At 36.9% G+C, this 14,994-nt stretch overlaps 1 protein-coding gene across 1 annotated transcript in view; it reads right to left on the reverse strand.

Annotated features, from left to right (window-relative positions):
• The window catches only part of LOC106960632 (putative uncharacterized protein DDB_G0268364), a 35,040-nt gene extending 24,366 nt beyond the window's left edge, over positions 1-10,674 (reverse strand). Inside the window, exons 1-2 of the mRNA XM_015053826.1 lie at positions 10,670-10,674; positions 5,492-5,498 (exon numbers count right to left, since the gene is read on the reverse strand). The gene's annotated coding sequence lies outside the window, so the exon portion shown is untranslated. The remainder of the gene's footprint in view (positions 1-5,491; positions 5,499-10,669) is intronic.
• Positions 10,675-14,994: the final 4,320 nt, after the last annotated feature.

The following is a 14,994-nucleotide window of genomic DNA, read 5'->3' on the forward strand; positions in this document are numbered from 1 at the left end:
GGTAACAATCGGAATGCATTGTGGGAGATGTAGTTTGTGGTCAATTCTTGCTCAAAACCTATTTTAAGTCAACCATCGGCCTATAAAATGCGGGTGGCGGGGTAAGGGTGCGGCGGTACATAAAATGACACATGTGGCCCGCGGGCCTTGACTTTGACACATGTGGTATACAGCTTTATTTCTGACATACAGTTCAGTGTAGATTACATTTGGCAGAATGGTGCAACATTGCAAATATGTTGTTGTTCTAATACCTGATATTTCCCTGAATTATGCTTGGGTTGTTGTAGTGAAATGGCGGTGTCGTCTCTGGACCAGTAATGAATCGCAGTCCCACCGGTATCCTGATTTTCATTAGTATTATTCCGCAGCATTATTGCTGGCAAATGAAATGGACTGGTGGGTCATGTGTCCAGCTTGTGCAATTGGCTGAAATCCAGTCTCTATTATTTGTCAGTTCCTGGTAGATTTCTGCACTGCCTAGAGCCAATTTGAGTCATTCACTTAAATGTCAACTTCTATTTTTGTTATAGTTAAATGACAGTAATTCCAGTTTTCACATGAAGAGCTGGAAAGTCTGGCTGCACATTGGAACTGAGAAAATGTCCTTATGCAATTGTAACATGCTAATGTTTTGCTGCCGTCCATCTTTGGGATTGGGACAAACACTGGATCTAAAATCTAATTTATGCAGGCTTTATAGATCACACATTTATGAATTTCAGGTAGCAGATGGGATTGTCTGCTTTAACTGATATTTTATAGTTTTAACTGGAAATTGATAGTTCAAAAAGTAAAATTTACAAAGTAATTTCATACTGATACATTTCAAACTTTTATTCCTGTTCAAGTTGTGTTTTACATATGGAAATCAAAACCTCCCAAAAATAATTCTCAGAAAGACTAATTAAAAACAATCTGCAATACAGAAAGTAATGATCATGTTAGGTCTACAAACATAAGGAAGACCACTGCTGACAGTTGTCCAGCAGGGTTTAAGAAACAAAACATTAATGATCAAGAAGTCAGCTTTTCACAGAGTGCTCTCTCATGGAACAATAATTGACCTTTGAATGGAAGGAAAATGTGCAGAAGATAGACATTCCAAATAATATGTATAGCAACATTTATAATGTGAAATACATTTTATTTAATAATTTGGGGAAGATTAATAGTGAATGAACTGGAGCTGTAGTCGGTGCTTAAAAAGTCACTAAACAGACTTACTGAGGATATGGGGTACAACTTCCACATTCATTGAGTAAGCCACCTCTGAACCAGTACGGTGTACATTAGGGTTAAACAAACATGGAATGATGGGATAATTATTTGTATAGCTAGTGTAAATCTCCCAGGTCATTTTGTATTGAGTTCAGGGTTACATGTATATGTTCAGATCCTGTGACCTTGAATCCTTTTCTATTGAAAACACTTTCAGTGTTGACCCACACACACACCCTACCATGACCCAGCCTCTCCATCCTCACTACCCCCAACACACACACACACACACACACACACACACACACACACACACACACACACACACACACACACAATATGTCTTTCTATCTTGAACTTGACTTAACTTCCATTCAATTTTAATTCATCTCTATATCCTAATTCTGACTCTTAAACCCAACCATTACCAGTACAAACGTAACCTAAACTCAATTCATACCTTAGTTTTAAATCTAACTCACAACACAAAAACACATTTTTTTTTCTTATGAAGCCCGGGCTTTGGACCCCATAAAGAGCAGTCGGTCCCCACAATGTAGTGTGTGTTAGGAAAACACACACATTTTAAAAAGCAGACTGAAGACAATGCTGCAGGCACATCATGTACCTCACTTAAACACCCACAGAATATATTGGTCAACTTTGTATTGACTTTTTATTTGAAAGAAAATTAAAAACATTGAAGTGTAGCTTGCAGAAAAGATATGGGAGTTAGAAAGGCTGTGCAGTTATTTCTTTTTAATGGAGGCAGAAATGTAATATTGGTCAGAAAAGGCTGAGAAATGCAGGTTGGCAGGGGAAAAAGCTGCTGACTTTTTCTTTCCCTTTCTCTGTAATAAGCAGATTTTTCTTTATCCATTTACTCACTCACACACACATGCAGACACACATATGCACACACACTGTCACTCAAATAGACTCGGGTGTGATATCAAGCCTGTGTCATATACAGCAATTAGCTGTTAAATTATGGGTGACTAGTTCACCAATGTTAAATAACCAACATTAAATACGTCTCAGACTGTGGATGTTTCCTGTACTCTGCATAGAATAGAATAGGATAGGATAGAACAGAATAGGAATATTATTTATTATTCCTCTGTGGGGAAATTGATGAGTACCAGTACCAACGTTACAAGCAAATGGTAGCATTCCAATCTATACAAGTGAACACATCACTAAGAAGCACATGGATCAAGAGCACACCTCTAAAATCCTTCATTAGTGAAGATGAGGCTCAAATCAATCACTTGAGACAGAGACTGCGCCAAAATGAATGCTTCTTCTCCTGGGGAACCGTCAAAGCACCTTACCAGTGGCAAAGCGATAACTAAAATCAAAGATAAAATAAAACCTATGTATAGGTAATCACAAACAAGTGACAAAAGATTAAGTTTCTCTGAGAGTTTTGCATGTGGATTTTTGTGTTGTTTTTTTTTAACAAGAGACATCTTTTGAAATCTAAAGATGTTTCTACTTTGGCTGGAACTGGAGGTTGATTTCAGGAGAGAAGTGTGCCATGTCTAAATTCCACTATACTAGAACCGTTGATATTTTGAAGCTCATTTACATGGAAGTTGGAAAGATCAAAATTAGCTTGAAGAAAGTTTGCAGATCAAGAAAAATGTTTTTTTTTTTTTTGTATTCATCCACTATGTAGAGTTTTCTCAGTTTTTAATGGAAATATGCATAACTTCTGATGTATGTACGTGGTGGATTACTGTGCTCTTTACAAGAAGTTACTCTTTTAAAAAATTAATAGTTCCTTAACAGAATCAATCATTTAAAGAAAGTTAGTTTCAGCTTACTTTTCAACACACTTTGATCCTTCACAGGAGGATGAGACTTTAAATTTAAGCCAAAAGATTTAAGGATTTGTGAAGAGAGCTAAATCTTTTTTTTTTTTTACCCATTTCTGCTAAAGAGATGCTCAAAAGACTTTTCTATATTTTATCTTCACTTTTAACCACTCAACCTGAAGTAACCCATTAAATACACAATATAATTACTGGGAAAATGTGAATAATCTGTTGACCTGGACATAAGTGACATATGATTCTGGGAAAGCTTCCAATTTGCTTGTAACTTTGCATCCTGATCATAAAATTAATATGTTCCTAACATGTATTACATTCCAGCATGTGTGCTATTATCATAATTTATTGTCATAAATGAGGCAGACAAGTGGAAGGTGCTATTTCTGAAAACAGTTACTTGCAGGCTGTGATTATATGCAGAAATGCTCACTTGTTTTCAGCTGGTCCTCTTACCATATCAGGCTGTTTCATGTCACCATAGCTAATGAAGTAACACTGTTGGTAAATGATACTGCCATCAGCAATTCACCATGTATGCTTCTTGCACACTGCCACAGTTACAAAAGTGGGAGTGAGTTTGTAGTGTTCTTTGATGCATTTATTTGCACTTGCAAATCTCACATTTACCCCTGTGAGCACTGGTCTAGACAACAGATAATGCATTTAAATTTAAAATATAGTAAATTAAATAAATTACTTTGCTTTTTCACTTAAGATTAGTTTAAGCTATAATTTGTTAAATCAGTCAGGCTTTAGCAAATTACAGTTACTTGTATTTTGCAATTAAAATACATAATGCCAGTGCATATAGTTACTCCCTGACCCTGGCTGCTTATTATGGAGGAGGAGCTGCATGACCACCTGCTGAGGAGGAAGCCAGATAAACAAGCAGACAAGTGAAGACACAGAATGCAGATGTAGGCTTGGAAGTAGAGTATTTGACCAGGCAGGGCAATGCTAACTATCACTGCTTTCTCCTGCTAATGTTAATCCATTAGAAAACACCATCCCTGCATCCCGTGGACTGGATTCTAGTGGGCTAACATAATTCTGCCCAGGCAACAAAGTTGTGCATCTGCCATGAAACCAACCCAAATCCTGAGACTTAGGTGCATCAAGTACGATAGGTGCATGCTTGATCTTGTAGCGGAAGGCTTTGTCCTTGTATTTATGGATCTTGGATGTTTCATCCTCCATGCATGGAGGGTTCCTCCATGCATATATATATATATATATATATATATATATATATATATATATATATATATATATATATATATATATATATATATATATATATATATATATATAAAAAATAAAAAAAAAAAATTATTTTTTATATATATATATACTTGTTCAAATGGAACCTTCTCAACCTTCAGGTTGAGAAGGTCCTATGTGCTGCTCTCTATCTGCTGCTCTCTGCAATCAATTTCATTCAATTCTATAAAAATGTCACAAGATAAAGGTTGAAAAGATTTATGTCAAACAGCTGCTGCATTTGCATTGCACAGTATCAAAGGTTTTTATGTAGAAGAATCATAGGATGATAGTTGAGGTTAGAGACAGTATATCTGACTTTTGTGTCTAAAGAGATTCTTAACTCGAGGCTCTCTTTGTTACAATCTAGGATGAAAGAATTTTAGCTTCGCACTATCTGTGAATATGATTCTCTTCAGGCAACATGTCAGTAAGAGTAGAGGATTTTCATATTTATTTATTTATTTTTTAAAGTAGTTGCAACACTTTAAAATCTTCACTGTATAAAATTTGAGAGGCGTCGAGCTTAAATGATTTATTGTCATCTATTTGTTTTGTGAATGGATGTAGTGGCAGGATTTGGATCTAGAAATAATAGAACAGGGAAAGGCGCTGACAGACATCTGAGTGTTAAGATGAGAATAAACAGAGGTGTAGATTCAAAATTATTCAAAATGACCCTAGTTCATAATTGAGTTTGAGAATAAAGAAAACTGGAAAAAAAAAATGTTGAACATGTTGCTCCGTCTCGGGAGTTCTTGAGAGATCAGAAAATCTCAGAAATGACAACAGAAGAAAAAAAAATGTGCAGCTGTGGGTTCTTTGAACAATGTCCTTCTTTGGGACACACAAAAAACAATGTGCTACTCATATTTGATTATGAGATTTTCTCAAGTCAGCAATGACCTTTTGCATCATTTAAAACAATTGCAAAATTAAAACATAGGGGAAGAACAAAACAAGTTTCTTCAAGGCATTTTACAAGATGAACTATAAATCCAACAGTGTTACATATGTCAGCTTTCTGTCTGCAGACTGTAAGTAATGCAATACACTAAAGATACATAAGCAGTAAACACAGACTTGATGTTACTCAATTAACTTTATAACTAATTCATACAGATTCACTATGTTTTGAAACAGAAAAAGGAAATAAGATGTAAAAATTAGTGTGCCAGAGTGTTTTCTGTGCAATTGTGCAGAATGTGCCTGTTTTACTTTTTCCTAACTTGCAGGTCTTTCACCTGGGGGTGTGGCTTTAGCAGAGCTCTGCAGACGCACCTGACTGCAATCTCCTCATCAGCCTGAATAGAAATAAAGAACTGTCTGATGATGACCTGAAACCTGATACTCAAACCATTACTGGATAATCCTGCATAATCTTTTATTTGACCTAAACCAGTTCCTATGAAGAAAGCTCTTTATAATTGCTCTTAAATCGAAGACATATGCTTATTGATGTTCAGTGAAAAAAAACAAAAAAAACTAGTCCTTTTACAGCAGCAAAATTAATTTAGCTGTGTAGAGCATTAAAAAAGAAATTAAAATAATCCCCCCCAAAAAAACTGAAATTGGAGCGTGTTTGGTTGTTGTTGCTTTTGCTTCCCTTGATGCTTAATTAACACAAACTTTTACATAGACTCACTGGATGCGGTTTAATCTGGAATTTAAGGTTTGAGGATTTAATTGGGTTAGAAAATGTAAAGTCAGTTCACATTCATTCACTTTATCTTCCTATTTTTCTCTCTGTCTGCATGCTGTCAAGGTTGGAGAAAGACCTATTCAGTCCATCCACAAGATTCAATAGCCATGCTGATTGTATGCAATACTAACAAGCACACATTTTTACACACATGCAAAAAAAAAAAAAAAAAATCACACAGACTAAGAGAGATGTGTACATGCAGACAGACTTGTTTGTGTGGGTCTATGACATCCAGTATCTCTCCCCAGTCTGATTGGCCTCAGTGCAGGGGCACTGTGGTCAGCACAAAATAAACTGCTTACTCAATACTTTGAAGAGGTTTCTTTTTGTTTGCTGCCGAAATGACTGACAGGAGATTTAGCTCAGAATCCCGTGGGTCACAGACAACAACAACAGTGAAATGCCATATAGTTTTGGCAGATTGTGTTTGTGTGTGTGTGTGTATTTATATATATATATATATGTTTAAATGATTGTGTACAAGCAAAAGGTACTTATGTGTTTAAATGCTTGTTGATACAGAGTAACAATAGCAGTACTGATAAATGTCAACACACCTCTTATATACTTATAACTGTTTATTACTTTATCTACAATTTATTCTTTAGGAATTACCTTCAGTGCAGTTAATTATGTTTTTATTAAATAAAGAGTATAAATAAAATATAACTTAGAGCAAATTAAAGCAATCTTCTGAGTCAGTCTCTACATTTTCATTCACAAATTTCTTCCTCAGCATCATTCTCAAAAGCGTCTTCTTTTTCTCTCTTGTGATAAGGAACCACACTGGCAAATCTATATTTATTGTATCCCACTCCATATTTCCAGCTGAGACGGAAAATGAGAAAATAAGTAGTGGTTCCTGTGAGACAGAAGGTAAAATATGAGAGCAGGTGATGTGGGTGTTAATATTTTGCACTAATTTTGGGTCCCTGGTTGAAAATGGGACAGCAGAAGAAATAGAAAGTTTAGATTTACACTGTCACAAAAACACAAACGTACTAAAACATAAATACACACACATTAACAGCAGGTCCTCTAAGCACGCTGTTCATGACACACAGGATCCTGTAACATCACCATTGAAAATGTGTTTTTAAATTATCTTTATAGACAATGTGCCAAGACCAATAAACCATACACGAGTTAGTGTTTCCCTTTTCAAACACAATGTAAAACACTATTCTTAGACTATACTTAAAAGGCATTTATTGAGGGGTGCTGTGATGGCGCAGGGGTTAAGCACAACCCACATAAGGAGGCCCTAATCCTCAACACAGCTGTTGCAGGTTTGATTCCTGGCCTGGGGATCCTTGCCGCATGTCTTCCCCCTTCTCTCATTACCCACCTTCCTGTCAATTCACTATCAAAAAAAGGCCACTAGAGTCAATAATTTTTTTTTTTTAAAACAAGCATTTATTGGTGTTCAAGGCAACAGAGATGCGCAACACAGAGAAAATGAACGTAATGCGTATCAGATGTATTTACATTAGGCTCAGGCCGCTTGTTCGGTACTCATCATGTCTTTCACAGCTCTTGCATATTTTATTTCAGCTGCGTTTCTACTCATTTAGATCCATGTAATTGCCTCAAAAGTTAAAATATTCATCAGACTCATAAAAACATTACCATTTTTCTGCAGGGAGAGGATCAGCTATGCAGAGGCCTTCTGCTCCCCACCCCATGAAATATTACATCTTTAATTGGGAATAACACTCTTGGTGAAACTTTGTGGCTTTTCATGTATTTTGGAAAATCGTCACATCATGTTGCCTAATTCTCATAGCAACCAAAAGCGCAGTTTGCAAATTGTAGGAGAAGCACAGTGAAAATAGTAGACATGGCCACAGGAAATGTTTCTTGGAAGGGGGTTGTTTTTTAAGAGAATGGTTACTGCATGTAATTAAATTTGAAACTAAAGCACATTCTTTGCAGCTTTTACTGGTATAATTCAATCTGAGTTTTTGCTGAATGAAATTTGCTAGCCTAGTTATGACCTTTAACTGTTCAGTTTAAGTATTTTTTTTGAAAATCAAATATTCCATCTCCAAAATCTAAAATTTAAGTAAGATTCCGTAAGCATCCCGTATCAATGTTCACTACTTAATTAAAATAAATTGCTGTTTACTAGCAGTAGGTTCACTCCTAGAATGTTTTTACATGGGAAATTGTCACCCCGATCACATTTATGAAAATGGTGATACCTCTAATGACAAACACTGCTACAGATGCTGCTGTAATAGTGGCAGAGATCATGAGGACAAGCAGCACCATAAAGTTAAACTACTGCAGTTACTGCCAAGCATCACTCATAATCTAATGAGTATGTCTATTCTAATGCTACTTAACCTCTCCATGAGGTAAGGGCAGCTGCATATATGTGTGTGTCCATATGATTGTTCATGAATATTGAGGTTATAATTCACTCTATTTTTTTTTGGCACTCTGTGCTGCCTATTTTGATTTTTTACCTATATATCCATGATCAAAAATTATAGTATATTTTAGGACTTGCAAGGTTAAGAGATTCACAGCAGATGGGAAAACCACAGTGGTTCCCATCAGGGACCACATTCCTCTACCACATCTTGATTGTCTTTAACTTAGCTTACTACTGACACATGAATATTTTTTTACAAATTAAACCTTTTTCACTTGACATCCTTTCACATGCTTACATTTGGACACCACCAATAAAACTGAGATGATTTCAATGATAAAAATGACAGAAAATACTCTTGACCTTTTGTCTAGTATATTTGCGGAGCATTCATAAAGTATATCTTATGTTTATCTTAAACAAAAAAGCCCCTTTAAGCAAGTGTTACTTTTTACAAGTAAATACCTTGTAAAAAGGGATATACTTTTTACAAGTAACTTATGGAGCCTCTAGAATGGCGTTTGTGGAGTAAGGTGATTGTTACAAGACATTTGTGACATCGATTTCATTTCAGTATTGCCGTTTGTAAATGTATCTCTGCTTTTCAGATGAATTACTTTACAAGGAAATTGCCGAGATCAATTCATATTCAAATGGTTAAATGACTTAGTAAGACCCAGACACAAACTCATTTGAGAATTTGTGGTGAAACTTAAAATTAAATGTTCAGACTCCATTCGTGCATCAAACAGAGTTTGATCAGTTTTGCAAAGCAAAACAAAATATGAACAGAAATTACTCTCTTGTGCAAAGGTGGTAGATTAATACTGCAAAAGACTCACAGCTATACTTAGATTGAAATGTGCTTTTAAATAGTTTTGATTCAGAGAGGAAGAATACAGTTAGAGTCAACAATATTTTTAAATCACAGAAGTGCTCTTGAGTTTATACAGTACCTTAATTTGAAGTGTAGTTGAAACACATCATTTTAAACAGTAGATGACATGGAAGATAAAGTCTGCCTCTATTCAACAATCAGTAACAGAAGATGACTCTAAAGACTAACAGTATTCCTAATTCAACTGTACCCACAACATTTTAGCGACAAGCCGTTTTAGCTATTATTAAAAATCTGCAAATATAAAGGACAGAAATGACAGTGAATGAAGGGGTCACCTGAACTGATCCATGTAACACTGAAGAGGAACAAAAAGGGGAAGTTGGTTGACATAAATAAAACATACCGGCCCAAAAGTCTGTCACCCCATCCTGTAAACCCAGTTACTAGCACAATGACCCAAAACCAGCCCACATCCTCTTGCACCATTCAGCCCGTGTTGAACTCACTTCCAATAATTGAGCTATCAAAGTTGCAGCAAGAGGAACATTTAAGACATGCACTAAGCTTCTTGGCTTAGCCTCCTTCACTAACAGAAGTAAGTGGCTTTGCGTAGACCTATTCAATAAAATCCCAAATAAGATGCATTGAATTTTGTGCTTGTGTCATGATAAAAAATGTGAACATTATCTAGAGTTATGAAGTCTTGCGAGGGACTTGAAATTATGAGACTGCTTAAAAGTTTACATTACCTTACACTGTAAACGCTGCATTTTTAGGAAGACCTGTTGTTAGCTAGCTTGGCCCTTGACTTCTTGCGCAGTTCTGCTTATCTACTCCCTGTAGGGACACTCCTGAGACTTGTTGAAGTCTGCCTATGGTTGTAATCTGGTAATGGTAGAACCATTTAGTCTGTGTTGAACTCACTTCCAATAACTGAGCTATCAAAGTCGCAGCAAGAGGAACATTTAAGACATGCACTAAGCTTCTTGGCTTAGCCTCCTTCACAATAGAGCTGGCGCATTACAGACATCATCGCAAAAACGTTAGCAATTGCATAAAATCAGATCCAGTCGTTTAAAACTTAAACAGAGTCCACGCCTCCAGCAAGCAACCGTTTCTCACTAGCCAAAGGTCCTGACCCTCCGTACGAAGCAAATCTTAGAACAATGTTTTTTTTTTTTTTTCCAAGTTAGTTTTTCAGGGATTTGTTCATAATAATTTGGATATCTAAATATTGGATATCTAACATCAGAAATTAACCTCTATCATTTTAATTAGTCACTAAATTATAAGTTCTGCTCTAGTTATAAATCAATTCATGAGGAATTAAAAAAGAACATGCTGCCCTTCATTTCCATTTCCCCTATTCTGCACTCTCGCACTACTTGGCTAATAGAACAGCCTATCTTTTTGTCCTCACTGAGCACAGACTGATATCTTGAGCACTGGCTTGACGTTGTTGATCAGCAGAACTCCTGGAGCTCATATCTCCCGTCTCTGTGGAGTTTGGGCTCTTAATCCCTAGAGCCTAGAGATAGGCTAGTTGCATCTGAGTCACTGCTGGAGCTCTGCTGGACTAGATATTGGTTGTGTGTGTGTGGTGTGTGTGTGTTTATATGTGTGCATCTTTTTTATGTGACCTTATGCCTGGAAACTGGCCTTCTGGCTTGCTGTAGCTCAATCTGCAGCTGTCATTCTGCATCAAGAGGGCTGGATGACTGACATGTTTGTTTATGTATGTTTCAATATTGTTGCTTTCAGCTATGAGAGCATAATATTTTATGGTGTGCTGCAGGAAATTATGTTATGAATTAAATTATGTATTTTGTGAGCTTTTACATATATCATACATGTTATAGATAAGCAGGACATAGAGAGCAGATGGAATATTTGATCCAGAACAAAGTTGAATGTGAATGGGCTGTAAATATATTTCTAATTGGGATATAAACATGAAATCTCCACCTAATAATGGAAAACATACATATTCCACACATACAATGAAATCAAAGCAGCTTAGTCCATAAATCAAATTGTGTCCTAAAGTAGAATGGGACAGGTAATGACTATTAATCAGAAGAATTGAAGGAGGTGCAAAAAAATAAAGAAAGACAAAAAATTGAATATATTGGTTTAGTTGCTTATATCCTGAAGGCCTATGAAAAAGTTTTTCATAGCCAACTGGGATATGTTCAGTGGCAGCATGGGGTGGAGGCATCATGGGGTCCACCGAAGCAGTTGTGGGATTTATTACACAGGTTGTGGATGATAACATATTGAGTGGGAGATTCATGACTTTTTTTCCTACAAGAAACCCAGGGTGGATAAATTTGCTTGCGATGTCCCGCAATGCGTCATGTAACTTTTTTTTTCTTATCTCTAGAAACACGGATGAAATAAAGGCTGCCTCCTGCATGGTACGAATAGCTGTGAAGGATGCAAATCGCATCCTTCCCAGCTACAGCCAGAGATTAGAGCATCAGGACTAATTCCAGGGGACTGTGACATGGGTGTGACGTACCATCACAGACTACAAAGCAGCACATATTCTTTCTGGGAGTGATGGCTCCATGGCTGACAATTTCACATGTTTTTGCACCATATGTCTGGAGGGGAAGGGATGTTCCCTGTGTTGGAGTTGATAAAGACAAGGGTATTGAAAACTGTAACTACCAGGAAAGCAGCTGCTCCAGATGGTATTAATGCAAGTGTCCTCTAAGTCAGAGTAGATTAATTAGCGGCTTTTCTTAGAGATTTTCAAATTCTCTCTAAAACACTGCATGATTCCCACCTGCTTTAAAAATCTTTAATGAGCCCAGTTTAAAAAAAAAAAAAAAAACATACCCTGAAATCTAGACCTCTGGTTTTCCGATTTGGTCACTGAACCTAGAACCTGCTCAGTTTATGTCAGATTTTTTTTGTTATGGATGTGTGCCTTGTCATACTATTTTGTTGTTGTTGTTGTTGTTGTTTTCAATAAGAACAAAAACAGTGCCATATGTTTCCACCTTTAAAATGTCACATGCAACAATGAATTGTGGGTGATATACTTCGCAGATGTCAGCCTAGATGTGTTTGCAGAAGTGTGGAAGCGGGACTCAAAAGGAGCAGAGCAAAGGCCGGATGTAGAGAATAAAAAAATATAATCAACCTCCAAATGTACTATTATGTGCTCACAACACATACAGAAAAAACAAAACAGGTCTAAACTAAAAAAAAAACAAAAAAAAAACACAAATCAACAACTCAGAATGAATTGAGACTGAAGCGGGGTAACTTGTATATAGATGTAAGTTGTTTCTCTGCCATTTGCACAATGGCAGACCATTTATTCAAAGGCAATTGTAGCACTGGGAGGAGGAGAAGGAGCTCAGCCTTTTCCCAGAATATTTGTCTCATATCATACTGTCCTGACACAATGACAGTAACCACACCTAAGTTGTAGACATTCAGCTTCTTCAAAACTCTTGGTATGGGGTGACATTTCCTTTTTGTTTACTGAGTGCTTAAAGCCACATTTTAGGCCAGGAGTGTCCTTGAGGGCTGGCGCTAAACTCCTCATTTAAATGGCTTGTTGCTATTCAGCATTCAGCGTACAGTCAAGTTCTTCAGAGTCCTGCTCATAGCTTAAATATTAAATTCAGGTGAGCTGAAGCAAAGATGCATTTAAAATTTGCACAACACTGGCCTTGTAGGACTGGAGTCTGACACCTTGCACTGGGCAGGGAGCCACATAACACATATCAGGAACCACTAGTGGTCCTTATACAGTATTTGATGGAACAAGGTGGATTTACACTCGAGTAACACTGTTTGCGTGTGCAGGGAAGTGTGTGGCGTTTCCTCTAGTACTCTGCCTTTCTTGTACAGTTCAAAGAAATGACTGCTAGGTCAATTGGTTATTCTAAATTGCTCTCGGATACAAATGTGTGTGAAGAAATAAGTCAATTTCGTATAACAAAATATTTGAGTTAGTAAAATCGTGACTTCTTGATCTGATTTTAATGTTGTTTGCCTGTACAACAAATGATAATTCTAGCCCAGTTATTGCATCATAAAACCACATTTCTGTCCATAAAAGGAACCTCCCATAACATCAGCTCCGCAGCTTACTGCCAAATGAGGCCTCTGAAGTCAACTTCGGCCACTAGCCACTGCTGACTTCACTGTGCTGCCAGTGGCCCAGCTGTTTCAGCCAGACATACACCTGAGAGCTGCAAGAGGCTGCCAACAGGCTGTAGCAGCTGCCCAACTCTAACCATCTAATGAACAGCACAGCTGGCACTGTCTATTCATCTTATAATGCTTGTAAATAAAGGATTTTTATTCTTCATGTGCTACTTCTGCTTTGAACAACAAGACACAATATTGTAAGGAATGGACTCTTTAAAAATTGCATGGCATGTTCCACAGATGAGTTGGATTGTAAGATGAGGTAAAGTTGCAATTTATCATTTACTAATTTCAGTGAATACCTCTAACTGTGTACATATGACACCACTCCTTTGGACTAATTTCCTTCCAGCTGTTTTGACCGCAGAGCTCACGTCTGCCTTGAGCTTCAGGGAGAGATTCAGAAAATCATTACGCTGGTCAAGTCATCTTCTGTAGGAAAACATCTCATTTATTAGTTAAGGTAAGGAAAGCAAAATTATTAAGTGGTATTCACTTACCCACAATAAGCTAACTTTCTGCTAATTAATTATCCAAAAATAATTTTCCCACCTCTGTGTCTGCTTTTGAAGTTCAACATATACTCTTGGCAATTTTAGACAATGTGCATTGTGGTAGTGCAAAGGTTTAGTGATTATGTAACAGTTTTGAGACACGTTGCCATGGTAATGTGAACATTGTTGGCAAAGCTTTTCTCACTACGGCGTATTTTATTGTGCTTTTTAATGACTAATCATGACACGTTCCTGACCCTAGCGCAGTACTTTCATTACATAACCTTAAACAAATACCTAAAAATGTGAATAACTGGAGTAAGAGAAGAAAACAAATTGAGCAAAAAGCATAATTAGGATTTGTGTAGTTGAGCAGTTTGTCCTACTAATTGATAAGTCGGCGGTCTATAATGCATTGTCCGGTCTGGTTTTATTTGGCTTTTGCTACTGAAGTGTCAGTTGTTTTTTCGAATGAGTTGGCAGCTAAATGGATGTAGTCTTTGCTCTCTGAATACCCTAAGGACATGCTATTACACAGGTAAAGAAATAATTGATTTTAAAAGTTTAGAAATACTTTGTACTCCATATCAAGCCTGTTAATATTTGTATTTTAGATTCTGTTGACTTAACACCAAAATACACTAATTATCCATTGTGATGGTATCAGCCTTCCAGAACAAGCAAATTGTCTGTTTCAAGTCTACTCTGCATCCCCAGAACAAGAACCAAACATGAAGAAGCAATATTCTGTTTTCATGCAGAACAAATCTGGAACAAATTGCCATGGTAAAATGGTAAATGGACTGACCTTACATAGCGCTTTATCCAATCATTTTTGACCACTCAAAGCACTTTACACTAGAGTCACATTCACCCATTAGCACTCACAAACACACAGTTCGGTAGGCAATTTAGGGTTAAGTGCCTTGCCCAGGGGCACATTGACATGTGGCAGGAGGAAGCTGGAATCGAACCTACAACCTTCCAATCGCAAGATGACAATTTAACCCACAGAGCCACACTCGCCCACGATGCCACATTTTGGCACAATAACTGGAACATTGATCAATGTATTTGATGTA

Source organism: Poecilia latipinna, unplaced genomic scaffold (assembly GCF_001443285.1).
Source record: "Poecilia latipinna isolate Pla-1442-1.1 unplaced genomic scaffold, P_latipinna-1.0 Scaffold54, whole genome shotgun sequence".
Taxonomy (NCBI): domain Eukaryota; kingdom Metazoa; phylum Chordata; class Actinopteri; order Cyprinodontiformes; family Poeciliidae; genus Poecilia; species Poecilia latipinna.